The sequence below is a fragment of the Furipterus horrens genome, unplaced genomic scaffold (genome assembly GCF_987537825.1).
Source record: "Furipterus horrens unplaced genomic scaffold, mFurHor1.1.pri manual_scaffold_3, whole genome shotgun sequence".
NCBI lineage: Eukaryota > Metazoa > Chordata > Mammalia > Chiroptera > Furipteridae > Furipterus > Furipterus horrens.
Window position 1 is genome coordinate 109457401 of NW_028327173.1, and position 26553 is coordinate 109483953.

Here is a 26553-nt window from a genome sequence, read left to right on the forward strand (position 1 = left end):
TATGAAAGTTCTAGTTGCTCCACATCCTCATAAGCACTTGATATTGTCAGTGTTTTTCATTTCAAGCCATTGTGGTGATGTCTCATTTTAATTTTTGTTTCCCTAAGGCCTAACAATTTTGATTGGACACCTTCCATATGGTTACTGGCCATCAGAATATCATCTTACATGAAGTGTCTGTTCTAGTCTTCTGCCCATTTTAAAATTGGATTGCTTTATTTTTTCTTAATGATTAGCAGGGGCATTTTTATATATTCTGAACATAAATCTTTTGTCAAATATTCTACTGTGAATATCTTCACCTTGTCCATGGAGTATCTTTTCACTCTTAAGGTATATTTTGATAAACAAAAGCCCTCAATTTTAATGTAGTCCAGTTCTTCTATGGTTAGTTCTCTTGGTGTGCTGTCTAAGAAATCCTTGCCTACCCTAAATCCTAAGGACATTTTCATGTTTTCTTCTAAAAGCATTACTGTTTTCCTTCTTCTTCTTGAATACAGCAGTGATAATATGAGAAATTTTCTGTAGCCTCAAACTTTTTTTGCTCTTCAACTGTATGACATTGTCAAGAGGTGATCTGGAGCCATTGGCTGTGCATCCTACCACAGTAATAATAGGCTCTAAGCCCGTTGCGAGGTCCCTGATGTTCACATTGTGACTTGCTAATCAGTTAGCAAAACTAATATTTTGCTTCACCCTTACTTCATTTTGTAGTGTCTCTGTTCTTTTTGTTTGAAAGTTTCTATAATAACAGGTTAAAGAGCACCTCTCTTTGTCTGGTGGCCCTAGGGGTAAGTTTTTATTTCCTTCTTCTAGTTTTTCATTGCTCTCTAAATTCCCTATAATAATCATGTATATTTTTAATAGCAAAAAAGTAAACTTAAGAAAACACACTGGGAAGTTGTGATGAAATAAAATATAATGTTTCACAATTCTTTACCATATGGGTGATGTTGACCATACACATTATGAATTGTAAAGCAACGTGCTCAGTGATGTCTGTTGGGCAGACACTAGGACAGTCTCATTACTTAAAAGCTTTCTGCCATCGACATATTTTCCCTTGTTAATAACTTATGGTTTTTAGTAAAGTCTTGCTCAGGTTTTTTTTACTGTTCTTGGTCTTATCTTATCTGCAAATGAAGCCACATGAGTTTTAAAAATATAATCACTTGCCAAGTGCTGTTAAGAAATTACTAAGAGCAGAAGGTAAGCAATCCTCAGTGATACTGTGCATGTTTCAGGAGCAAGAGGAAGACTTCCACACTCTCCACCATGGTCATCTTCTCCTGCATTATTATGGGGCAGTTTTTACAGACATATCTCCAGTTACCCAAGTGGCATTTAGAAATGCAAAGTTTACTTGACAGCACTTACAAGTTGTCTTTTCCTCAGAATAATTTACAGTGTAGAAATGCTTCTGTATCCTAAGGTTGGACATGCTATTATGAGGAAAAAAACAAGATGGCTTTTAGTGGCTAGTTTTCCATATACATACTAAATTACAGTTTGCACAAATTAGTAATGCTGTCCCTTAAGAATTTAATAAACGGTTTCCTAATTCTTTTTGCTGCTTTCTGTTTTGCCACAAGACAATGGGTCAGCAGGAATTCAATTATGACTTACCCAAATAATAAAAACAATTTGATAACAATCATAATTCTTATGCTTTAACAAAAAATACACTGTTTTTCTCAAATCTTTTGTGTTCCTTAATGTGCCAGGAGGAGATAATTTTCAACTTCAAATTCCAAAGCATGTACACTTGCAATTAACTCCTCTCTAACATGACTTTAAAACAGTGGTTGTCAAACTGTGGGCCATGGGCCAAATCTGGCTCACCACCTATTTTTGCAAATAAAGTTTTATTGGAACACACTCAAGCACATTCATTTATGTATTATCTATTGGCTGCCTTTTTGCTACAAAAGCAGAGTTAAGTAGTTGTGACAGAGACTTCATAGTTCAGAGAGCCAACAATCTTCACAACCAACCTCCAGATTTTTAAAGAAAAAATATCTGACCCCTGTTTTCATAAGTATCTCCTTATTTCTTTTGTTGCAGAAATAAATGGAGCCAGTACTCCTTCTTCTGCGCTACGAGGAAGTTTTTTTTCTTCTTCTAGTTTTTCATCATTTACTAAATTCCCTGTAATAAACATGCATAATTTTTGCAACAATTTGGAGGATATAACCAAGCAAGTTGATAGCCACAACTCCATAAACTTCTGGTAAAAGATCAAGAAGAAACCCACCACCAAGAAGGTACTGAATCCTTTATTCTCTGAGGTGAAGAACAATAATGATCCTGGCAGCCAAAATGCATATATTTAATTATATTTGAGAACTGTCCTAAAATGTATATTCTCCAAGAAAAAGAATCTGTGAATAATTTTGAAAAAAAAATTAAATCTTAAGTTCTTACTAATATTTTGATAAGGAGGTATCATATTCCAAGATACAATACTTTTTGCTCAATTTTAAATTCAACATCCTAAAGTAATGTATAAACCATTTTTCTTTATTTCTCAGAAGAAATACTTTAAGCTTGATGAAAGCAATATATATATATATATATACATATATATATATATATACACACATACACATACATAAAATTAAGGCTAACTTGAAAAATTAAGAGAAATAGCAAAGTAAATTGATCACTTATAAAATATTTTCAGCTATGATAATCTACTTGAGCAACAACAGCAAAAAAAGAACACTGGTGGATTGATTCAACTATGAAGATTAATAATGGTGATAATTCCAAATAGTAATAAATAATACAACTTAATAATGAAAACAGAAGAGAGTCCAGCTGCTGTAACAAAACTACCATAGACTGGGTGACTTATGAACCCTGTAAATTTATTTTCACCATTCTGGAGGCTGGGATGTTTGAGATTAAGGGACCTGTGGAGTTGGTGTCTGGTAAATCAGATGTGGATAAAACTCAAGTCTGATTCATCCTGAGGCAAACTGCTCTCCAGCTGCAAACTGTGGACCAAATATGTTATGTGCTTCCTAACTGCAGTGGTGGTCAGGCACAGGACTGACATTCCCCATTCAATGAGAGAAAGAGGAAAGAAGAAAGGAAAAACAGATGCTGAGAAAATCTAAAACCCAATGGGGCAAGTTCCATTAGACTTTAATACTCAAGAATAATCCTCCTGGGCCTGATGCTCTGCCGTCCAGGCCCACGGCGACAGTGGTCCTGCTGCCAGCTTTGCTGGACAGGGGTTGGGGCCCAAAGGCTCCAGGCTGCCCTGCCCACATCTTTGGGAAGCCCTAACCCCACTGTGGCTCTCTGGGGTTGGGGTCCTAGGACCACAGCTATGCTGGGAGGCCTTGTTTTTTGAAATCCAGGTGGAGGCGGCCATGCTCCCAGGGCTCCGCTGGGCACACTCTCTCCTCATCCAGCCGCTGAGCAGCACCTGGGATACTGAGTTGCTCAGCGCCAGGGCTCAGGGAGAGGAGACCACCAAGTGGGTGGTGCAGAGGTGAGGCAGGTCAGGAAGACACCAGCCGCCCCTCCTTTGCACTCTTCGCTGTCTTGGACAATAGCTCCCGGCTTCTGTCAAGGTGGCTGACTAATCTTATCAAATGGTCTCTTGGCAACACCATCCTCTTTCCTGAACCGGCTTTCTCATTCTTTTCAATGTGACTAACCTGAGAATTTTACAAATCATTAAGTTCTGTGTTCTGCTTACTTTCCAATTAACAATTCCATCCTGAAGTCATTTCTCTCTTCTCACATTTTACTACATGCAGTCAAGAGAAACCAGGCCACTGCTTAGGCATTGCTTCAGCAAATCTCTAATTTCATCACTTGCAAGTTCTACCTTCCACACAACATGAGAACATGAACACAGTTCAGCCGAGCTCTTTGCCACTTTATGACAAGGCTGGCCTTTCCTCAAGTTTCCAATAACATGTTGCTCACTTCCATCTGAGACCTCATCAGAATGACACCTACCATTCATATTTCTACCCACACTCTGTTCAGGGTTACTCTGGTCTTCTCTGAGAAGACTGAGGCTTTCTCTACAGTGCTTTTCTGTTCTTTCTCAGCTCTCATCAGAATTGCATTTGAAAGAACATCCACAGCATGCCACCTCAAAACTCTTCCAGCCTCTCTCATTACCCAGTTCTGTAAAAAGTATCATAGACAGGGTGCTTTATAAATAACACAACGTATTCCTCACAGTTCCTGAGGCCAGAAGCCTCCTGGGCTGCAGACTTCTCATCCTGTCCCTCAGGGCAGAGCAGCAAGTTTGCTCAGGATTCCGATAAGGGCACTCATTCCACTCACTCCATGACATAATCTCCGCCCAAAGGCCATGGGGTGGGGGTGAGGAGTGTGAATCTCCAACATGATGTTGAGACCTTGGCCAGGTTTTCCACTCATTCAGTCACTCAACAAGTATCTTACTGAGCACCTGCGATATTCCAGGAGCTAGAAATATGACAGTAAACGAAACAGGCCAGATCCCACTTTCATGGAGCAGACATCTGAGCGGGGCACACAATCGATTCAATACAATACAACACAGGTTTATATCTGGCCTAGATAAATAAATCCAGAACATAGTCCACAGATCCAAAAGAAATTGGACTGATCAGACAGGAACATCAAGAACTTCTTCCGAGAAAGTCTAGCCAGACCTGTGCACACATTCTCTCTTCCTCAGCTCCCTTCTCTCCTGGACTTCCCCTTGAAAACTTTTTCTCAGGAAGGGTCCACATAGCGTAGTCACACTGAGATACACACAGCTGACCTGTTATTCCTCCTGGAAGTGCCTGCATTTGTTCCATGTAGACACGATGCATCCCTAGGTAGCACAACAGGGCTTTAGGGACCTTCTCGGTGGTGGTATGCATCTGCTTCTAAGGAAGCATTCATCATGCACCTGCTCCACTGCAGGTCAGCACTAGGCTTGTTGAGGCAACAGTGAATAGTTTTATGATGAAGCACACAGAGCTGCAAGGGAAGTGTGCTTGAAACTGTCCGTCTGTCCCTCCGGATGCTCTGTCCACCCTTTTTCACCCAGCTGTGGCCCAGGAGGCTGGCCTTCGAGGACTGTGCCAGCAGCTTTTTGTCTTCTGTCTTTGACTGGGTTCAGCCAAAGGGAGTCCCCGCAGAAGATGGAGGGAGGAGGAAAGAGAGGGCCAGGTCCTGACTTCCCTGCTCCCTTTCTGCCTGGCCGTGGGTCAGCAGGGGCTGTGTCCTCTATCAAAGAGCATGGCACCCCATAAGGGGCCTCTTCTAAAGCCACTGCCACTGCCATAGCCACAGCTACAGCATTCTCTCTAACCATCCACACCCCTCGCCCCTACAGGTCCCCCTAGGGGTAAAGGCTCCATGCCGGTGCTCCACCATTCCCTGGCACGTGGCCTTCTCGCTGACCTCTCCTGAACCTCCCCATTCTAAGGGGCACGGGCTACACAGCCAGCACTGCCTCTGACCAGAGACTGACTCTGGGCACTAGCTTCATTTCAAGTTCCAAGGACTTCGGAGGGTTCAGAGGACGTTCTATAGATGATGCTTCCTCTCAGTCTGCAGTGACTCGCCTCCAAACAGAACAAAACTCAGGGCAGCGACTGGAGTGAGCCCAGCACCCTGTGCAGAGGAGGAAAGCCTCTGAGTGGCCGTGGCTTACCTTTCTGTGCTCAGTGGACAGATGTGGGCAGACGAGCTGGAATCCAAGCAGCAGCAGGAAACCCAGGACACTGAGAAGGAAAAACAGCAACAGGCAGGACCATGAGTATGTCCCAGGCAGAGGCACGAGCAGCAGGCAGCACCTCCAGCTCATTGGAAGGGGTACACCAGTCCAACCGGGGGCTGGGGTGGGACCCAGTGAGAGGCAAAGAGCTGCCCCGGGGGAGGGGAGGCAGCAGAGCTGTGGGCAGTGCCTTGGCAGGGCAAAGACCTGCCCAGCGGGTTTTCCAGGGCAGAACAGCTAACCTCTTTGAGCTCGTCTCCTTCCCTGCAGGACAGGGAGAGCAACAGAAGCAGGTTCCGCAGCGTGGGGAGGACCAGACAACGCGCTCTAATATGGAGTAAGCGCTTATGTGTGCTTGGTCCTCGCAGAGCTGGTAAGGTCAAGGGCTGTGGAGCCTGGCTGAGGAACCTCCTCTTCCACCCCCAGGCTCTCCTCAGCACTTCCCCTGCCAGGGCTGGGCCCTTTGTGTCACACATGTTCTCCTCGGGTGGGATTAGCTGTGTTAAGCCCCACTGTCACCAGCCCTGATTAGGGCTTGTCATCAAAGAAAGGGAAGGTGCAGTAATGGAAGCCAGCTGGCCCCGAGGCAGCAGGGTGTGCTGGGAGAGCGTGAAGCTTTGGAGTCAAACACATCCAGTCCAGAATCCCAACTCCACCCTTCCCATCTGGGGACCCTGGGTAAGCTAATGTCTCCGCACCTCCACGTACTCATCTTCTGTCAGGATCACTGCCGATGACAGAGGTGAGAACACCAGCACAGTCAGTCAGAGGAGACAAGTATTGTCAAGGAAGTTAAATGCCCAAAGTCCCTTGATTTCAAAATCAATGACACTGTTTTAAGAATCCCTGCAAAAGGCCTCTGGCCCTCCTTAACAGTCTTGAATCCTTTCTAGGGTTTAACCCTGAGGGCAGATGTTAAGCAACCAGTGATCCTCAACCTTGTTGAAACCTCCAACATAACAGACATTAAAATAAAAATTGCTGCCTTGTCCAAGGAAAACTCTCTGTGTGGAGGTGGAGATGAGGGAGAAAACCTGTCTGAACCTGGGGTTAGGGCTTGTGGAAGTAGAAAAGGCTCCTGCCATCTCTAAAAGTCTTAAATTCTCTGCTAACCCCCATTTGTAAGTAAATGAGCCCTGCCCTAACAGACCACACAGAGGACGAGGACAGACTGCTTAGAGACTGTGCTGGGACAAGGAGCAGGGCGAGGGGACATGTAGCCCGGTGTTCATTGCATCCTTTCTGCTTTTGCCTTCGAGCTGCAGCTGAGGCCCTGAAGCACAGGACCAACGTGTTCCACATGCACAATTCCAAAGAGAGGGGCTGCGTGTCTGTGTGGACTGAAAAAGGCAGAGCCCCCCAGCAATGGGGCAGGGGCATCTAAGAGTGAGCATGGCCACAGTGCTGGAAAGCACAGCCTTTTCTAGTTACAGCCTTACTGAATCCAGTAACACGTGCATCAGGACTCAGGAGCTTACTTTCCTGGGTGGCATGGCCTTGGGCAAGTCTGCCAGTTTCCTCATCTGTAAAATGGGAGTCACATCGCCTGCCCTGCTGACCTCAAATGAGTCAGTGTGCAAGGAAGCACGTATGTTCTGCGCCCGCAGATGTGAATCATCTGTAACACCTCCTGACACTGTTCACTCATTAACAAAAAAACCAGCTCCGTGTGCTTTTGTTATAAACGCAAGCGGCAGCTCCATAAATGTGTTAGACCTCAGCCCTCAAAGTCCTTGGCAGACACCTAAGCCACATAACTGTGATGCCACCAGGAGCAATTCTGCATAACTGCTCATCCCGGGCTGCACTTTCAAAACTTTCAGGGGTGCTTGGGGCAGGAGAGGGAGTGAACTGGAGGAAGGAAGAGTTGAAGCTTTTCTCTGTCTCAGAGGCACTGCCTTCCCAGTTGTCTGGTCACCTCTACTCCCAGAAAATCCTACAGCCTGTTCCCTCACCTCCTTCAGGTGTCTGCCCAATGCTGTCCCTTCTCCGTAAATCCTTCAGGTGTCTGCCCAATGCTGTCCCTTCCCCATAAGACTTCCCAGGCCATATACAAAGCAGCACTGTCTGTCTCAGCCCAGATTACATTTTTCTCCATAGCACTGACTGTCTTACAGACTATTTCTTCATTCATTTAAAGTGAGCCATCCACCCACTAGAATATAAGCTCCATGAGATCGGAGAGTTTGTTTTGTCTCTACTTTATCCCCCAGCACCCAGCAGAGTTTCTGCTATACAGTAAGAACTCAGTTCATTGAATTAATAGTGAATGATGTGACATCATCTTGACAACCATTGAAATGTCAAAATAAGTGGAAATAGTGTGAATTACCACATTCAAAACTGTCCAAATAACTTGGGAAGCTTTTAAAGTTCTTTCATGAAGGATTTATAAAAATCAGTTGTGCTTTTCAATTTCTATGTGATGCCCCCCAAAATCATTTTCATAGGATTGACACAAAGTATGGCAGCAAAACGCTTGTTGCAAAAGTGCAACACGAGTTGTATTTAGATGTTCAAATGCTTCTTTTCTTTATCTACCTGGGCCCTTGTGAGGCCAAAATGCATAGGGGCACCCCATAAAATTCATTCTGGAATAAAATCTTAGTTATTAAATGGGCTCTGCTCTGAATGGAATAGAATAAATTCCCCCAGAGGGGAAATTATTCTTTGGCTGCAATAACATCAGCTAGTGCAATATATAACCCCAGGGGCCAGAGGAAACTCTGCCAAGGGCTGAAAGTTTCCCACCCCTGCTCAGTAGACTGTTTTGGGCACCCCACCCTGCTCACACATGCCTGTCTAATTGGTCATCCATAGCAGTGCCCACACCTCCTCACAGCACCAATGACCTAGCCCAAACCCTTGTTCCCCCTGACCCAATTCAAAATCAACGTTCAGGGACTGCGAGAGCATGTGTACGTCTGTGTGTGTGCAGCTCGTGTGCTATTTCACTTTGATAGTTTGCTTTGGCAAACTGCTCCCAGCTTGCAACGTTTTGACAGATTGAAGGCTACCAGGGCCTTTGGCAAACAAATCACAGTCCCCTCCAAGCGGCGGGGAAAGCCACATTCCTACCAAGACTTTCCGATTCACCTTGCAGGAGAAACAACCCACCATTTCACACCAATCAGAAAAAGAAAAAAAAAGTTACACCATTTCCCCAGCGCTGTTCTAGAATTTAAACACACCATCATTTCATTTCCTCATGTAGGAAATAATGCTCACTGAAATTTGGTACAAGATCTACATCATGGAACTAGGGCTCTGGGCTTCTGTGTTTGTCTCGCCCCACCCCCACCCCAACCACCCTCAACTGTGGTGAGGTACTGTGTACCTCTGTGAGCTCAGCACCACTTGAGCATATCAAGTAACAAAACAAGGAAACAGAAAAAAAAAAAAAAACTTAACTTCTTTTCTTCTTTAGTTAATACAACCCAAGAGATATTTTGGGAGCAACCTGATCACCAATAAAATCATACCGGCCTTAGCAAAGGAGAGCTAAAATCTTAGCATTGAAGTGAAATCCGTACCTACTGCACTCCGGAGATCAAAAATGTTGCTAGGCATGCATTTTACACGTTCAGCTCAATCCCTGCCTTCCTCAGACAGCAGTTAAGAGTAAAGAAAGCAAGAAAGGGGGGTGGGTTACAAATGACATTAGTCAATGAAGACTTGATACCATCGATGTCAATTCTTAGAAGTATTACTTCATTTAATCCACAACTATTCCATCAGACCCTTTTATTACACCAATGTTGTAGGTGAGTAAATTGAGGCACAGAGAGGCTAAGTCACTTACTGAAGGGCACACACTCCTACTAAGTAGAAAAGCCTAATCCCCATGCCAGCAGTCAGACCCTTGGCCTGGACCCTTAACCACTGTGCTCTGGGGCCTCGTTAGGAAACAACACACCTTTAAACCAAGCATTTGCATTTGAGCACATCAATTTTCTTCCCCAATCTTATGAGACTGTGGCTTCACACATTTTGTTTTACTCTCTGTCCCTGCTTGAAAAAATAATCAGAAAATAAGTGGATGCAATAAAACCTCGTTTATCCAACCTCACCAGAGAACATTAGAAGTCTTAAAATAATTGAAGCTAACCATTTAAACCTCAACCTTAAAAAAACCATTCTACATATTCCCTCTGCTTTCTTATACAAAATAGACTGAGCCTCAGTAGCCTTTCTTAGATGGCGCACGGTCACCAGTGTGCATATCTGTGCAGCATAAGGAGGCAGGCGGCCTCAGAGCAGAGCAGGCTGAGAGCCCAGAGCCTGGGGCTTTCTGAATCCCGCTGGCCCTTTGCTGTCACCTCCCTGCTCTCAGGCATTGCCTCCTGTACTGTGGATGAGCCTGTGTCCCCTTAATTGGCTCCCATCAGGAAAGCCTTGGCCTTGGAAACCTTTAGACAACAAAGCTGCGGCCAAACAAAGACCATACAGGCTCCGGGGAAAGGCCTGCCTGGCTTTTGTGGAGTAAATGTTTCCACTTTAGACCATGGACTTCAGGACACCTATTCTAATTGCATATTGATTTTTATTGCTTATTTCCAGGTTCCCCACTCTTGTAGCCTTCTGTGTTTTCTGCACTGGGGCCTCTGGACAAATGAAGTGTTCTGTCACCACACTGCTTCTTAAGACACAACATCTTCAGTCAATTCCCCTGCTCTTGAGAAAAGGGTTTCTGATAGATCTTTGCAGCTAGCAGAACAATGAACTCAGTCCACACTCAGGGCTCATAAAGAGCAAGTGAATCAAAGAATGGAAGGATGGAATAAAGAGAGAGAGAAAGAAGGAGATGGAGGAAGGAGGTTTTGGCCACTAAAGAAATGCAAAGTACTGCTGTGACTGACACTTTTCATCAACGAAGTGTTTTCTAAGCGCACCCAGAATTCTGTTGTAAAAATAGAAGAAGTAGGAAAAGGAAAACAATCAATCCTAAAAGGAAGATTTCTATAAATTGGAGTCATTGGTTCTGATGCCAGGAGGTCAATGTTAGCTCTCAGCCCAATGATCACACCTTGACACCATTGAACGCTTTCAGTACAGAATGTTCTAGCAAATCCCAGAGTCAAGTACTGAGTGATGAGGATATGGTCCAGGTGCAGGGTTGTGCCAGGCATGGAGAAAAATCAATGCTGTCTGAAAGCCTGCCATCATTTTATAGGAAGGGGTTTGCCAGGGCAGTTCTCCAAAAAGCAATTTTATTTCCTCCCCACCTCTTTGCCTACCATTCAGATGGCTCCTACCGGGCTTCCCACAAGACATTCCAGCTGGTCCTCCCTGCTATACTTGTGCTCTTCTGCTCCCACCAGATGACTTGTGTTCATAGAGAGTCAACCATGGTCCCAAACCTGCTTATGCCAGTTGCTTCGTAATTACATAAAATATTCAAACAATACACAGACCCAGGAAACAGGGCACAAAAATAAAGAGCAATTGTTAGTTGTTTCTACAAAATGAGGCTGAATGCTTTGGAAATATGTAATAGAGGAAAGTAGCCAAGATAAAAACCTGTTGGCACATTCGGTGTGGATGAGACAACTGTAAATGATTAGGGGCAAAAATAATGAAACTCTAGACTCATTCTGTACTCAGATTGCTTTGCAAATGTCTTTCAATTCTCACTCCACTTTAAAGAAACCCAAATGGAAACCTTAGATAATACTATGGGCGTCGTTTGTGCAAGAAAGACAATCAGGGGTTCACGCTCAAAGAAGTCCTTGGCCTCACAGCAGAAAAGGCAAGTGAGTGTACATGTGTTTTAAGTGAAAAATAAACTGTCAAAGGTGTGTGTCATTTGTACGATTTTCTGCTTTAACCTATTTGGTAATTAACTAGTGATCATGATCAGGAAAGAAAAATGTTCTCTTTTACTTCTTGTACATAAAAGATAATTATTAGTTTATTCATTCAATATTCAACAAGTATTTGTTAAGCATCAACCGGGTAGTGGCTTAGATGTGGGCTACACAAACCGTGTCCCTGCCTAGTAACACCACGAGGCTGGACACATGTGACCCTCTTCCTCTCCCCTCTCCCCTGCTCCTCCTTCTCTTCCTCGTCGTCTTCCGCCTCTCTCCCTCTCCTCCTTCATCCCATTTCTTGGTGACTGGCACAGGGACATTGACCCCACAGTCCTACCCAATTGTCACATGCTTCTTTACCCCTGAGGGGAATCTCAGTTTTCACTGTTCAGTCATACCTCAAATATCATTGCTTTGGGCATTCTCTCTTTCTCACACATACAAACACATTTTCTTCACCCACTTCTTTCTTCCTTTCTGTATTCAGGATCGTTTTCAGTTGCCCGAAGAACAGCCAGCCCCTTTCTCTCTCTCATTTCCTCAATCCCTTTTGGTTGTATTTCTAAGCGAAATAGCTGATGGGCATTACTGTAATATTACTCACTGAAATGTATATCAAGAAAAAGAAAAGCCTCTAAGTTTCAGAAGACTAAAACCAGACACTTGACCTAGGGCCATCAATCTGTAAAATACTTAAAATGATCCAGAACTCTCCATAAAATCTATAAAAATCACCATCTATCCTTGTAATCTCTCTAATTACATCTGCATTTCTTCAAAAACTACCATTCAAAATAAGAATCACTGAATCAACTTTATTTCTTGCCAACTTAACCAACTCTTTGGTATTTTCAATAGTTTTGTTTTCTTCTCCATTTTTATTTCTAACACAAACTATAGTAATTACACTGAAGCACTGTACAAAGTAAAGGAAGAGGCCTGAACTAGAACACGGGCCCCAAAGAGACCATGTCGGCTGCCCCCCGATACACAGCCATCATTGCTTGTTCTAGTGCTTCTAGGGGGAAATGGTGTTACCTTCCACTCGGTCACTGAACAAACACATAAAGATGTAACTGTGCATACGAAAAAAAAAAAAAAAAAAAAAAAAAGGTGCAAAATTTGGGCCAAGTCTTTAGAAATATAAACACTCCAATCACTTAGTACCTCTTCCTCTCTAACTTGAAACAGGTGACCAGGTGACAAACATTCTTTAATCTAGCCTTGACTGACCCTTTGGTTCAAGAAGACTTTATTTACCGCGCATTTTGCATGGTATCCAGAGCTTGCCCAGGGTTCTACAATAGCCCCTAACCAGTTTCACTAAGGGTTAAAACCTTACGTCTCTTCTGCTACTGTGTTTACTGGCATTCTTTTTTATTACAGACTCTGAGTGGGGCGGAGATATTCTTGCTACATTACCACTCAGGGCTGCTCTGTCTCTTTCAATGAGGAAGCAGCTGGCTTTCTGCTTTTTCTTGTGGCTTGGCAAAAAATGAGCAGGGATTTTTAAACTAAATCTCTGCATATCAGAATTGTGAATCCCCTTAAATGTTTTTTTCCTCTCAGGGATTTTCTTGGCAGCTGACTTCTAATTTTGATCTGTTTTCCCTATAGGTAGAGAAACCCTTCAGCTTCTCCAGTGGATCTGGATGCATTTTGGTTGCCTTGATAAATATTAAAAAGCCCTTAATAGGTGTGTTTGTCATCTACCAATTTTGTCAAAGACTCTTACTCTTAGGGAAACCAGAGCCCCTTTCCCCTGAACATTTTGAAAAGCATTTAAAGAAAAGACACTCGAGGTTTGGCTTGTTTGTTTTTTTGTTTGTTTTTTGTTTTTGGTTTTTTAGGTTACATGGCTCTAGAAACAGAATGCAAAATAGCTTGAGTCCCTGGCTTAGGAAGGAGAGCTGATGGAAATCTCGGCTGAGCTGTCCCAAAGAGTCCCCGTCCTCATGACTCACATATTCTTCCCCAGCCCCCACAGCAGGACGCTGGGAAGGCTGTGCTGCTAAGCAGCCCTCCCCAAATGGCGGAGGCCATTCAAGACCTCTGGAGTTCGGCCATAAGGGTAGCAAGGTGACATCTAGAGTGCACCCTCATTTCTAGTCTGTGGGCAATTTCTCTGAAATAATGCACAGCCCGGAGGTGAGCCCACCAGGGCCCCCCTGAAGATGCCTAAGAGCATCTGCCTGACAAACGCTCGAGCCCTGACTGATGTGGCACCATCATAATAACACATTATAGACCATTTTACTTTTTATTGTTAAGTTCTCGGCATGTGGGCTAACATGTAATTATTTGGCAGCGGAGAGGCGGGACTACAAAATATCCTTAGTGATTCAACTTTGAAACAGAAGGTTCTTCCTTCCCTTCTTTCTAGATTCTGAATCAATTAATTTAAAGATTTTCCTGCGATTGCAAGATGAATTTCAGCAAAAAATTGTTACTCATTGCAATTACTTACCTGTACAGATCAAGATTTTCTTAATACTAGCAGCTAAAACAAGTGTAAAATCAACCAGATGCTAAGGCTGATGTACCAGATCAGTCATAAATCCTGATTTCAAATTTTGGTGTTTATCCAAGCAGTCTTCATTGTGACGTAGATATCACAAAGTTGGACTTGTAAAATAAATTTATCTTACTATAATACTGCCATTGGCTATTTTATATAATGAGATTTTACAGAGGATTTTGACTGAGGTTTTTTTTAAAGGGTCTCTTAGCTTAAAGTTTGAAAATAGCCTCAAAGACAGGGATGGCAGTTCCTGGGCGCAGAGCCCTCGTTCTGACTGCTCTAAGGGACTGTGGCACACAGGAGGTAAGGGCTCCGAGCCCTGGTGCCTGTTCTACAGATGACAGCTACTAGTGCTGTTCTGCTTCCTCGCATGGTGGATAGCAGGATCAAATAAAAAATACAGGGGAAAGTCATAGATGTTTTGAGCAGAAGGGACTAGAGATGTTACCTTTTAAATAATCCAGATCAGTTAAGTCAAAATCTGTGGAGATGCAGACAAGAGGACAATATCTTTCAAGCTCTTTGGGTAATTCTATTATACAACCATGTTATATATCCACTGATCCAGTACCACCTTCATTTTTTTTGAAAAATCTGAGGCTTAAAAATTTTTTTAATTAAAAAAAAAAAATAGCAGGACACAGCTTAGAACCCAAACTACTTGGATCTTAGTTCAAGCACCTCTCACCACAGCACACAGCTCCGTACGTAGGCCTTGCCTGCCCTTCCAGATAGCACACGTATCACAAATAAGTGTATAGTATATCAAAAACACCAGTGAGATGCAGACCCTCAAGGCTAGTTGCTATAACAAACTATCGAGTAAAACTCAAATATTGGATTTCTTATTCTCTTTTTAAAAGGTTCTCCACTTACCTGAGAGACCCCATGAAATGGGAAACCATGATGCTGGGGTGCAGGAAAAAATCAAGGGCTCCTGGGAGATGGTGCCAATTTTCTACAGGTAGGAGTGGTGTTCAAACTCCTATAGAAGGAACAACAATGCTATTTTTAGCATGGTGCTTAGGAAGACTGTACAGGCTATGATTCTACAGCCTAAATAGGCCAATGAAACCAGAAGTGAGCAAATGGAAGACATGAGAACAAAAATTCCACTGACCAGTTATAGTTACCAGATTTTCCAATTGAAGTCGGATTATGTATGAACATGAGGTACCAAATTTACAGGACACTCAGCATAGTGACTGACCTATAGATGTTCAATGAATACCTACCAATAATTATTTCTGTGGACTCTAAGAAAGGCTCCTGGTGGCTAATAAGGGTTTAAATTTAAAAAACAACAACAATAAAAACAAAGACAGAGCCTAGCAGCCATTCCTCCACAGGAGCCTCTCACACAAACTGCACTTCAGGGAGAAAGAAGGCTGCACCGAACTGCCCGCCTCTGCACTGAACTACCTGCCTGCACTGTTCCTGCCATCTGAGCCAGCCCTTATAAAGGAGTTCCCAGAATCCTATTTCAACCAATACTACTGAGGCTTTCCTCATCCAGTCGGAGCTGTGCAGCTCCAACCAACACAGCAGTGTCAATCATACTGCCAGGATTTGCAGTCCTTATTTACATGAGGATAGACCAATCAGAAACCAGCGGTGGGGACTTTTGTCTATATAAGCGAGCTACCCCTGGCTCTGGGAGTGCACGTTGTCTTTTCACCAAAGACTAATTACTCTTGTTTCTCTGCCTGAGCTGAAACACCAAAGATGTCTCCCTGGAAGAGAGCAGAGCAGATCAGCAAAGACCATAGCCGACTGGTTCAGAACACAGCAGAACAAAGCATACTGGCATCGAGCAGAGCAGATCAGCAGGGAGCAAAGCAGACCAGGGAGGGGCAGAGCAGAGCTGTCTAGCCAGCGTGTCTGGCCTCAGGTTGCCTCACAGTTGTGATGTTTTGCACTGAATAGTTTCCTTCTTTGCACCCCAAATTGGGGGTTACTGTTGGCATTGAATTGGTGCCAATAACCATTGGTTGACACTTCAGACTCTGAGCTCATAGACAAGCCGGCATCAGGCAAACTTTCATTGGAAATGTAGCCCCATCTATTGAAGGCTTAACTACAGGAAACTCCTTTTGCCTCTGTGTCTTGGTTTCCCCAATGTATAGCTGCTCTTCTTAGAAGTGTTTGGCTCCTCAACGTAGCTATTTCCTTTGAGAGGTGCACAGCAAGGGTGAGGTCGCGGGAACCAGAGTTAATCTCAGAAGTGGGTAAAAATACTAACAATACAAAGAAATGATATACTGACACATGCAACAACATAGATGAACCTTGAAATATTATCCTAAGTGAAAGAAGCCAGCCACAAAGGTCACACATTGTGTGATTCCCTTTTTGAGAACTGTTCAGCATAAGCAAGTCCACAGAGTCAGGAAAGTACATTAGTGGTTTCCATGGTCTGCGGTGGGGTGTGGTGGGGCTCATGGGAGGTAACTTTCCTCCTGGGGTGACAAAAAATGTTCTAATATTAGATTGTGATGATGGTTGCACAGCCCTGTGAATACACTAGAAGTCATTGAATTGTATACTTTTAAATTGATGAAGTATGGTATGTGAATTATATTTCAATAAAACTTTTAAAATACTGCCTAAAGAACTACTGCAAGAGTAGTGACAGTTGAATAAGTGAACATGAACCCAGGACCTGGTACAGAGAGACACTCAGTAAAAAGTAGCTCTGATGATACTCATGAAAGAAAAGGTGAAACAACACTTAAAATGTTATCACAGTAAAAATGGGAAGATAACACCCCATCACCTATGAATATTACTTTATTCAGGAGCCCTCACTAAACAGAATTTCTAAATGTTGTCAAGTGAGCCAATCGTTTCGAAGTTTATGAACAGCCTCAGGTTTGGTTGAAATGTGATGGAACTTTGGAAGCAAACCCATGGCCCGGCCTCCTCTCCTCCAGCACTTCCTTTCAGAGAAAGACAAATAAATGAAGCAAGGTTTCTAGGTGTGCCAAGGGGTCCTCTCTAATAAAGCCAGTTTTCCAAAACCATTGGTTTCCAAGTTCTTCCCAGGACTTCACATTTCTGTCTCAACAGAAGGGGAGAATGGCAAGACAAGTTATAAGGATTTAAGAAAAGACAGTCATGAGATCCAGAAAATTCCATTTACAGGAGAAAATAATCAAGATTTTAAAAGTTACCACCAGCCCTTGCTGAAGGTTATTAAGAAAGTAAAGCCTCTTACCTATAATCGGTCCTAATTAGCCATCAGCAACTCATGAAATTACTCATGGTACTGAAGACCCTTAAATTCTTGGGTCTCAGCCAGAAGTTGAGATCCACCAGGAAGAAAGCCAACAAGTGCAAATTGGAACAGTTAAAACTCCTCTAAATCTGAGGTCTGGTCTTACTCTTGGTAGGTAGGTGGGAAGATGGGATATTACTTGGTAATCAGATAAAATCTTTGCCATGCTCCTGATGATCATCAACTAATCAATAATTATTTACTCAGTATGTGGAGTACCCAGGTCCTCTTTGAGGGATTCAAGAGGAGGATGAGTCAATGCAGGATCTCACTTTACAGTCTAGCTTAGGTGGGTAAGATTTAGGGACATGGAATTGTCTGGGAAAATGATGGTGTTATCCAGAACAGCATATGGTAAATGTTGTTACATGGAGACCCTGAGTACTAATCGAGCTAGTTCTAGACAAGGAGAATCACTACAGAGGGCTGGTGGGGCATCAGCAAGGATAATGGGACTTAAAGTCAGCCCTTAGTCTATGCGAGTTACACGTGAACAGCCAAGAGCACTTGTACAACATGAAAGACCTGGGTCTCAGACCAGCACCCTCATTTATCACCAGGTGACCTAACCCTAACCCTAACCCTAACCCTTTGTCTTTCAATGTTCTCATCTGTAAAATGGGGATAACGTTTGTTACTACCTCACAGGGTTGTTGTATTAATAATTATTTATCGAGACTGCATTACCCAGGTGTTAGACACATACACACGTGCACACGCACGTGCACACTCATGGTGCCTGCCCTCAAGGATCTTACAGATAGATGCTAGAGGGCTATATACTTTAAACAAACTGAAACATAAATAAGTATAAAAATAAAATTGTGATAACAGCCATGGAAAAAAGTCCAAGATGCCTCAGAAAGTATGCTGGACAGTGGTCAGAGAAGGTCCCTCTGAGGAAATGACCTTTGTGCTGGGCCAGACAGGTGAAGGGAATAGAGACCACTCAGCGAGAGCAAATCTCGAGTGTAAATTCAAGTGAGGAACTTGGAGGAAGAAGGAACTCAGGTGGTGGGAATCTGGCCATCCAAGGAGAACGTGGGAAGAGCTGACCCCGTGTTTACCAGACTATGGTAAATGAACTGCTGAGGGGGCCAGGGAAAGAGAGGTCTCAAAGATGACCCACTCCAGATTTCTGGTGGGTGGAGGCAGCGAAGGGGGGTGCTAACAGAGTTTTTTGGTTTTGACAGGAAAGCAAGGGCCCTACTGAGGGAAGAGCGTGTGCTGTAAAGAAATGTTTTCCAAATCAGACAAGAAGTCAACTGGAAAAGCATCCTACATTACCAAAACAATATGAAAATAGACTTACAACCGCTGCTGATAACCATGAACTTTGCCCTCTATGTGTATTTTGCCTTCAGATCTTTGCTGATAATAGAATGAAGCCATCATGATTAGCATGTCATTTTGAAATATGGTCTCTTTCATCTTGAGATCTACCTTTTAAAATTTATATATTCACAATGTGTTTTATATGCTCACATAATACATTGGTAGGTTAAAAAATAACCAAACATACATTGGAGTTGTACACTCAAACATTCTTCACTGATGGGGGGTGTGCAATAAAAAAATGGGGAGGCCGCTGCTCTAGAATGTTTTTTGCCCAGCTTTTTGTCATATCTGATGAGTCAGCTTTTTCTCATCACATGGCTGTCCTGGAAGAGTCTGCACCAGCTCTGCCATTTCCTCAGTGTTCACCGCACCTCTGTGATTAGCAGCGTGTTAAATCAGCTCTGCTTTTCAAACTGCGGGTCACTACCCATTAGTCCATCATGAAATCAATTTCGTGGGTCATGACCTGCACTTTTTAAAGTAAAATAGAAAAGGTCTAAAAAGAAGAGAGAACAACAGGTTTATCACACATAGGTCCTTCTCACTGTGGCGCAGTCGGGAAGGTTTAAAGCCCCCGCTCTGGAGCCCAGAGGCAGAGAAGGATCGTATGGCGGGGGCAATAAAATCGTGAAGATAGACGAAGCCATGTTAACCACGCCCCTGAAAAGTGGCACTGGGAGAATTTTTGATAAGATGGGCAAGAAAGAGCCATTGTAGATTCTGGAGCAGGGAGGGACCTGATGCAGTGCGGTTTCCCAAAAATCCGCTCGGCAGCAGTGTGCGGAGCACAGTGCGCGGCTGAGTAAACATGAAATCTATGGCGCCGAGTCTGCCTTCTGAGGCTTGCCCCTGCTGATTTATAACCTTTCTTGACAGTGAACAAAACATCTAACAATCTAGTTTCTGTTACAACATATGCTCCCTGGGGTATGGGGGCCCCACCTCTCTCCTTTCCACAAAGATCTACAGGAAGGCTGACAAGTCACCGGATTTGGTTCAGGCCAAAGTCACAATCTCCACACATCGGGTGCCAGTAGCAGAAAGCTTCACGGCTCACGATGGTGGGGACAGAGAGAGGGGCCACAGCAGCTCTAACCCACGGCAAAAAATGGTTCCCCAACCCCAGAAGGCGCCACTGTGCCCCAGGCAATGGCGCTGCTCTGTTGCTCCCACCCGCAGCCCACCTCTGCCCGAGTGTCCTTCCTGCCCTCTCTCCTCATTCCTGATCAGAACTCCTGGAGGACCTCCTGATTTTAGGCCATACTCCAGAAGAGAAGGATCTTCTCAGCCTCCCATGTCTGGGTTCAGAAACAACCTCTTCACAGCCACATCCCAACTTCAGGGCAAGTTCCACCTCCCTCCGTCCCACCATCAGTCTTCTCCTGGATGTAAAGCAACCACCCAGACTAACAAAAGCCTAGCTCCTGGCCCACTGTTTGCAGCGCCCCCTACCTGGCGTTCCAGCTGTCTGTGAACAAAGGACCACACGGCTGCTCCCAACATCAGCGTGTGTCTCACCCACCTTTGTGCTCCCTTAGCAGAAAAGTGGAAGCAGAGTCAGTTATCAACTTTTACTAAACATCAGATATGGGACATAAGTCATGTTAGTTGATCCTCACAGCAAAACTGAGGCCACACAGTGGGCCGAGGGCAGGGCTAGGACCGAACACAGACCACCAACACTGGAGTGGGTCTTCTCTTCATTCTGTTAGACTCACTGCCTCCCACCTAGCAGAGGACCATGCATAGCTAGACACTCAGTAAATAAATAAATGGTTGGATGAATGAATGAGTAAGCAGATGCTATCCTGGGGGCCTGGGTATATACCTCACAGATTTGCTGGGAGACAAAACATTTCAGGAATGACTATTTATTGTATCATGAACATCACCTAGAGCAAAGTAGAGCCAAGATGAACAATTTAATAACCTATTATTTTGGTAATAACAAGCAAACTGAGGATGCTAGCAAACATCTATTGAGTGATTACTGTGTACCAAATGGAGTCTAAGTGCTTCACACATATTAACTCATTTTATTTCACACCCCTCAAGGAGGTACTTACTGGGGGGGGAATGGAGGCACGAAGAAGTTAACTAACTTTGCCAAAGTCACCCAACTAGTAGCTGGGAGAGTCAGGATTCAAACCCAGGCAGTCAGAGTCCAGAATTTATGCACATAACCATCATTTGACCCTGTGTTCTACCCCATACAAGCAGGGCTGGCTTAAATGATCAAAACACAGGTTGCTGATGCAGGTCTTTTCCCAGGTGCCATCTTCAGGACTAGTTTGGAGAAAAAGGAACACTGTAGCCTGGATGCATGAAGTCCTGCAGTCCCAGCACAGCAGAGTGGCCCTGGGGCCCCTGCAAGGTGGCACCAGTCCTCCTGACATCTTTGCGTATTTGCATGTGGGGCAGTCAGGTACCAGCTAATGAGAGCTCAATGCCTCCTGGCTGAGGCTTCATGTGCAATTCTTAATGTGACAAGTGGGGTTGGGGGAATCCCTGCCCTTGAGAAGCTTACACATATATTGAGGCAGATCAATAAATTTTTTTAAGTACACAAATGAATATATTTTTGGCAATGATAAGTTACCTCAGACTGTGTGCCCAATGACTAGCACAGGCAAAAAGGAGCCCCCACATTCCAGGGCAGAAAATAGCGCAGCAAACTTTAAGGCGAGAACACCTTTATTCTTGTTACCTCCTGGGCGCTGCACTACAGACCTTCCGTACCATCTCATTTAATCTCATAACAATTCTACCACGTAGATAAGTCATGCTGCCCCAGGTTACAGAGGAAAAAACTGAGGCACAGGAAGGTTACTGGACTTTCCCATGGCCCACAGCTTATAACTGTATGTGCTGGAGGGGCTTCAAAGCCAGGCAGTGTGACTCTAGAGCCCACCCTCTGAACCCTGCCCTGGTTGTCTCATGCACCAGGCAGGCTTGAGGGATCAGAAGAATGTGAGTTGGCATCTCAGGCACAGGGAAGTGGCAGCTGGTAGAGGGATGAGGTATGGGGAAAACTGAAGGCTTCTGGAACCTTCAAAAGAAAACGAGGGAGTCGTGCATTTTGTGAATAAATAAACTCTCTATTGGAGAGAAAGCAGTGTGAATGAATGACAGAGGGTAGAGGACCAAGGAGCCACCAATGCCCAGTGAGACAAAGAGGAGGTGGAGAGGAGCAAGCTGGGAAGCGGGAAGCGGGGGGAGACTGTCCCGCACTGGCCTGAGGGGGTGGTCAGTGGAGGAGGTATATTCTCGTTGTCTCCCACACCCCTCAACTGGGAAAATGCAGGGGGTCTTGGAGAAAGGACTTTGGCTGGAAAAGGGAGAAGGCTGCCAAGAAGAGCAGGTAGAAAGCAAGAAGCAGAAAAACTGGTGTTCTTATTTCTTGAAGGTGCACCCCACTTAAAATGAAACAATTATCCAGAGCAGAAAGAACAGAGGGAGGGACACCTTTTAAACAGTTACCATGAACAATATGGTGGGCAATATGCCAGCCTACAATGGACGTACAGAAGCTTAAAAGTTTAAAACAGGGTCTAGAAGCTTAAAAGAAAAAGGAACATCTTCTCTTTTAACAGATACCAATCATGCTGGATGGGGAGCTTCTCAAGGCCAGGGCTATGTTTTTTCATCTTTACTCACCTGTGCCTGGTACAGATGGTCAAGCAATGAAAGTCTGATGAATTAACGGGTGAATAGATGAATGGAACAATGAAGAAAGGATAAATAGCATGTGCCTCTAACACACTTTTACTTCTTACAAAGCAGGGTCCATGTCTGGTTACTCTCTCCCTGCTACTGCAGATGCTCACTGAATGTCTGAAGCCTGCCCTAGGACCAGGAGGAAGGCGGGCTAACCCCTCTCAGATGCACGCAGCCTCCAGGGAGGGCCCAAACCTCCCAAGCTCTCTGGTGGCTGTCACTACTACCTACCTCAGCTCTTTCAGGAAATCCTGCCCCAGGCAGCAGGGCACTGGGAAAGTTGACCTTGGAGCCTCAGGCTGGTCACATTTCCAGCCCTTTCCTACTGGGCCTTGGGCCAGGTCAGCCAGAGGAATGTTCTCCTGATACTCTCTCGGCTCTGGGTCTTTGCTGAACCCCCATGAAAAGCCCATCCCTGTTTCCCCATCATATTCAACCCCAGCCATAGAATTCATTTCTTTCCCATGGAACCTTCATACCACAAACTTGTTGGTTTGCCCATAGCAACATGAACACCTACAGAATCTGAATTAGAAGAAAATGTTGAAAAGATCTATTAAAACTTCCCAGATACTTTCAAGTTCACACATTCCAGTGGGTTTTGTTACTTATTAAAGAAAACACGTAACCTCCTTTCTTACCTGGAGAAATTAGGTAATCAGCAAAGATTAGTTCAGGACTTCAATACAAATTGCATCATTTTCATGGTCATTAACATTGATGGAATTTATATTTGCTTTCAGTCCTAAGAAATGTTTCCCAGGTAACTAAGGAAACCTTCAAGGGCAGAAGTATAAGGCAGGCGAGATATTTAAAATAAATGAGCCAGTTGTTCCTGCTTCTGCACAGTTGCTTTTTCCATTTCAAGTGACACGATACTGCAGATCAGAGGGAGAAATGCACTGGAGTAAGAGCACTTTCTCTGCCCCAAATAGTACTTACTCATTGATTTACACATATAATAAACCTGGTTAAATTCCTTTGCTTCTGTGTAAGTCTCACATGGAGAACTCCAATTTAGTAATTGTGTATCATTATGATTTATGCTTGTCCTTCTTCCCCATAATGTGGGATTACAAAAGAGTAAAGATTCTCCTCAAAGACTTATTTCTTATATTCCTTCTGCCTAGAGTAGCATCTGGGGCGCACCGTCAGTCTGGTGACAGACAGAACCGACTGACATTCAGTCTCACTTGAAGGGTCTTCTCTTCAAGGGATGAGTATGTTGTGTTTCCAAGGTGCTGGTACCTAGCCCAGGATCCGAACAGCCACTCTACTTATCTGTGGTAACTGCTAATTGTTTCTTAAATTAACACCATCGAAGTCATCCTCTGCCCCACTTCTAAAGCACACAAATAAACAGCCATAATGGGAGGCAGGCCACTCTACCTAGGAATCAAAGCCTTCCCCCCGACTCAGCTCAACCTGTCCCCAGCATCCTCTGCCAGAAGCAGTTAGTAATCCCTGAGTTATATTTATCAAAGGAAATAAGATCAGACAACCCTAGCATGGGAACCACAGATTTTCTGATGTGCCACCAAGGCCTCTCCAAGATGATGATCCATCTCATTCCAAAAACCTATTGTATTCTACAACTACCTGGTACAAGGCAGATAGCCAGAGCACGGAAGGCAGCTTTGGCTCAGGCTAAGCTACCCTCCCTCCTGCTCTACCTTCTCTTTCTTCTGATACAAGGCCCAGGTCCTGCCACCTACAAATGGCTTCTTGCCACTCTGATGCACCCCCACACACAAAAACACACATGAATGTTGGGAAAGGAGGATGTTCCAAGTACACTTATACTAAAAGAATAAACTCATAGAAAGTACCACATTCATCCATAAAATAGGTCTAGGTGAGACTTCAGAACTGGGGGAACATAGCTAATGTGACATTCTTTTAGAAAAAAAAAATCTGTCTATAAAATTATACATGTTTACTGAGGAAAATTTGAAAACTATGGAGAAACAAAAATGAAAGATATAATTACTCATAATCTCACAATCCAAATTAACTACTGTGAAACTTTTTGGTGTTCTTCCTTCTGGTATTTATTCTATGCAGAATGCTTAACATATTATCTGCATGTTTTACATATATTTCCACATAAACAAAATCACACATACAGTTTTGCATTTCACTTTAAAGCATAAACTTCTCACTAGTAATCTTCAGAAACATTTTTAAACACTGTATAACAACTCATCCTGTGGAAGCCAGATAATGTGGCTAGTAAGTTCCCTAATTGTTGAAATCTGTGATAAACATCTTTGTATAAAATTCTTTTTCTCCTTCTCTGCTTACTTCCTTGGGATAAATTTCAAAATATAGAATCACTAAGCCAAAAGGTATGGCTATTTAAGGTCCTTCATACATATGGCCTGTTTTCAGAGAGTAAATCCACCTAAAATCCCACAGGTAGCAGACGGAATAGACATATTTGCCAATAGTGTTAGCATTACATATATAATCTTTCCTAAACCAGTAATTAGTTAGGGTAGGCTAACTACTGTAACAAACCATCGCAAAATTTCTATGGTTTAACACAACAAGAAGTGTTTTGCTCAATTCACTGTCTAATGTGTGTTGCTGGCAGGGCCATTATGCTCCATACAACCATGCAGAAATCCAGGAACCCGTCTCTTCATCTAGCAGCTCCTGCACTGTTTTGGGCCTCAGAATCCCTGGCTATGTTTTTTCCATCCAGTTAACAAACAAGAAAAAAGAGAAAATGTGACAGATTGAACCAGCAGCTTCATAAATGGAGCTGACATTGCTGCCACTGGTGCTTCATTGTCCAGCTCAGTCAGATAACCACACTGACCACCAGAGAGCAGAAAATGAGGTCTGCCTGTATTCCCAGGAGGAATCCTTTGGGTGAACACCTCCTGGTACAGGATGGGCATTCAATGTGTTTGTTGCAATAGGCAAAAAGAAGAGGAACTCATTTTAATATATATTCTTTTGATTATTAGTGAAGTGGAACAGATTTTCATTTTTATTAGCCAAGTGTACTGTCTCTTTTTACAACCTCTTTACCAATATTTCTGCAGTGCTAATAATGTTTTGAATTGATTTTTAAGAGCTCTTTCTAATATTAAGGATGTTAACCCTTATTTTGTCTAAGACCCTTTTTAAGTTTGATTTTTGTCTTTTAACTTTGTTTATAATTTTTATGTAAATACGTTTTTATTTTATGTCTTTGAATCTATCCGTTATTTCCTTTGTGACTCTTCAGACTAACCCCTTATCACAGAATCACAAAGCACTAAAAACTGGGAGGTTCTAGCCCAACTCCCCAATTTCATTATTTTGTATTCATGATTTACAGATGAATAAACTGATACTTGATGAAATAAAATGACTAGTGCAAGGTTTTTAAGCTAATTAAAGGCAAAGCCAGGACTGGGGATTTAAAAAATTTATTAAGTTAAATGTACAACACATGACAGGCTAGGCTAAACACTTTTCAGACATTATTTTGATTGATTCTTGAGACAACTCTATGAGGTAGGTGCTATTGACTTCCCCATTTTACAGAAAAGGAAACAGGGGCTGCAAGCAGTGAAGCAATATGCCCGAGGTCATAGAGCTAGTAAGTGGCAACCACATGACCTGAACCCAAGCCCACCCAGCCCCTGGAGCCTGGCTCGTCGTAGCACTACAATGAATGTCTCTCAGTCCCCCTGACACACTGCATCAGATATATAATGCCAGGACAGCTGCAGCCTGGGCCCCAGCCAGGGCAGATGCTGTGCATGAGGTTATACTCAGCCTGTTCACTCCTGGACAGCTTTGGCCTTGAGTCCAGGATATTTTCTCAGTGCTCTCATGCATTTGCCCATCCAGAATGCAGCCCAGCTCAGTGTGCTGCAGCCACCATAAGTCAGCCTGGCACATACTCTGTCCTTGGTGCTTCTGAACATCAGGGGAAAGGATTTGCCTTTTCCTACTCAGCTCTGCATTGACATTTGAGTTATGTCATTGTTTTCTTAAGTGATAGAAATCTAGTCAATGATTTGTAGCAATCACTGCTGTGCAATGTATGCCAAAAGGCTCCATATATCCTTACAGAAGTAAGCAGAAACCTAGCAAATTAGTCCTCGTTCCCTGACAAAATTCTGTGATGGGCTAGTAATAGGTAAAACTGAAATCAGGTGCC

At 43.6% G+C, this 26553-nt stretch overlaps 1 long non-coding RNA gene across 1 annotated transcript in view; it reads right to left on the reverse strand.

The window, feature by feature from the left end:
- The window catches only part of LOC150015732 (uncharacterized), an 88112-nt gene that overhangs the window by 47312 nt on the left and 14247 nt on the right, over positions 1-26553 (reverse strand). Inside the window, exons 2-3 of the long non-coding RNA XR_016509759.1 lie at positions 14936-15044; positions 5663-5732 (exon numbers count right to left, since the gene is read on the reverse strand). This is a non-coding gene — a long non-coding RNA (uncharacterized LOC150015732). The remainder of the gene's footprint in view (positions 1-5662; positions 5733-14935; positions 15045-26553) is intronic.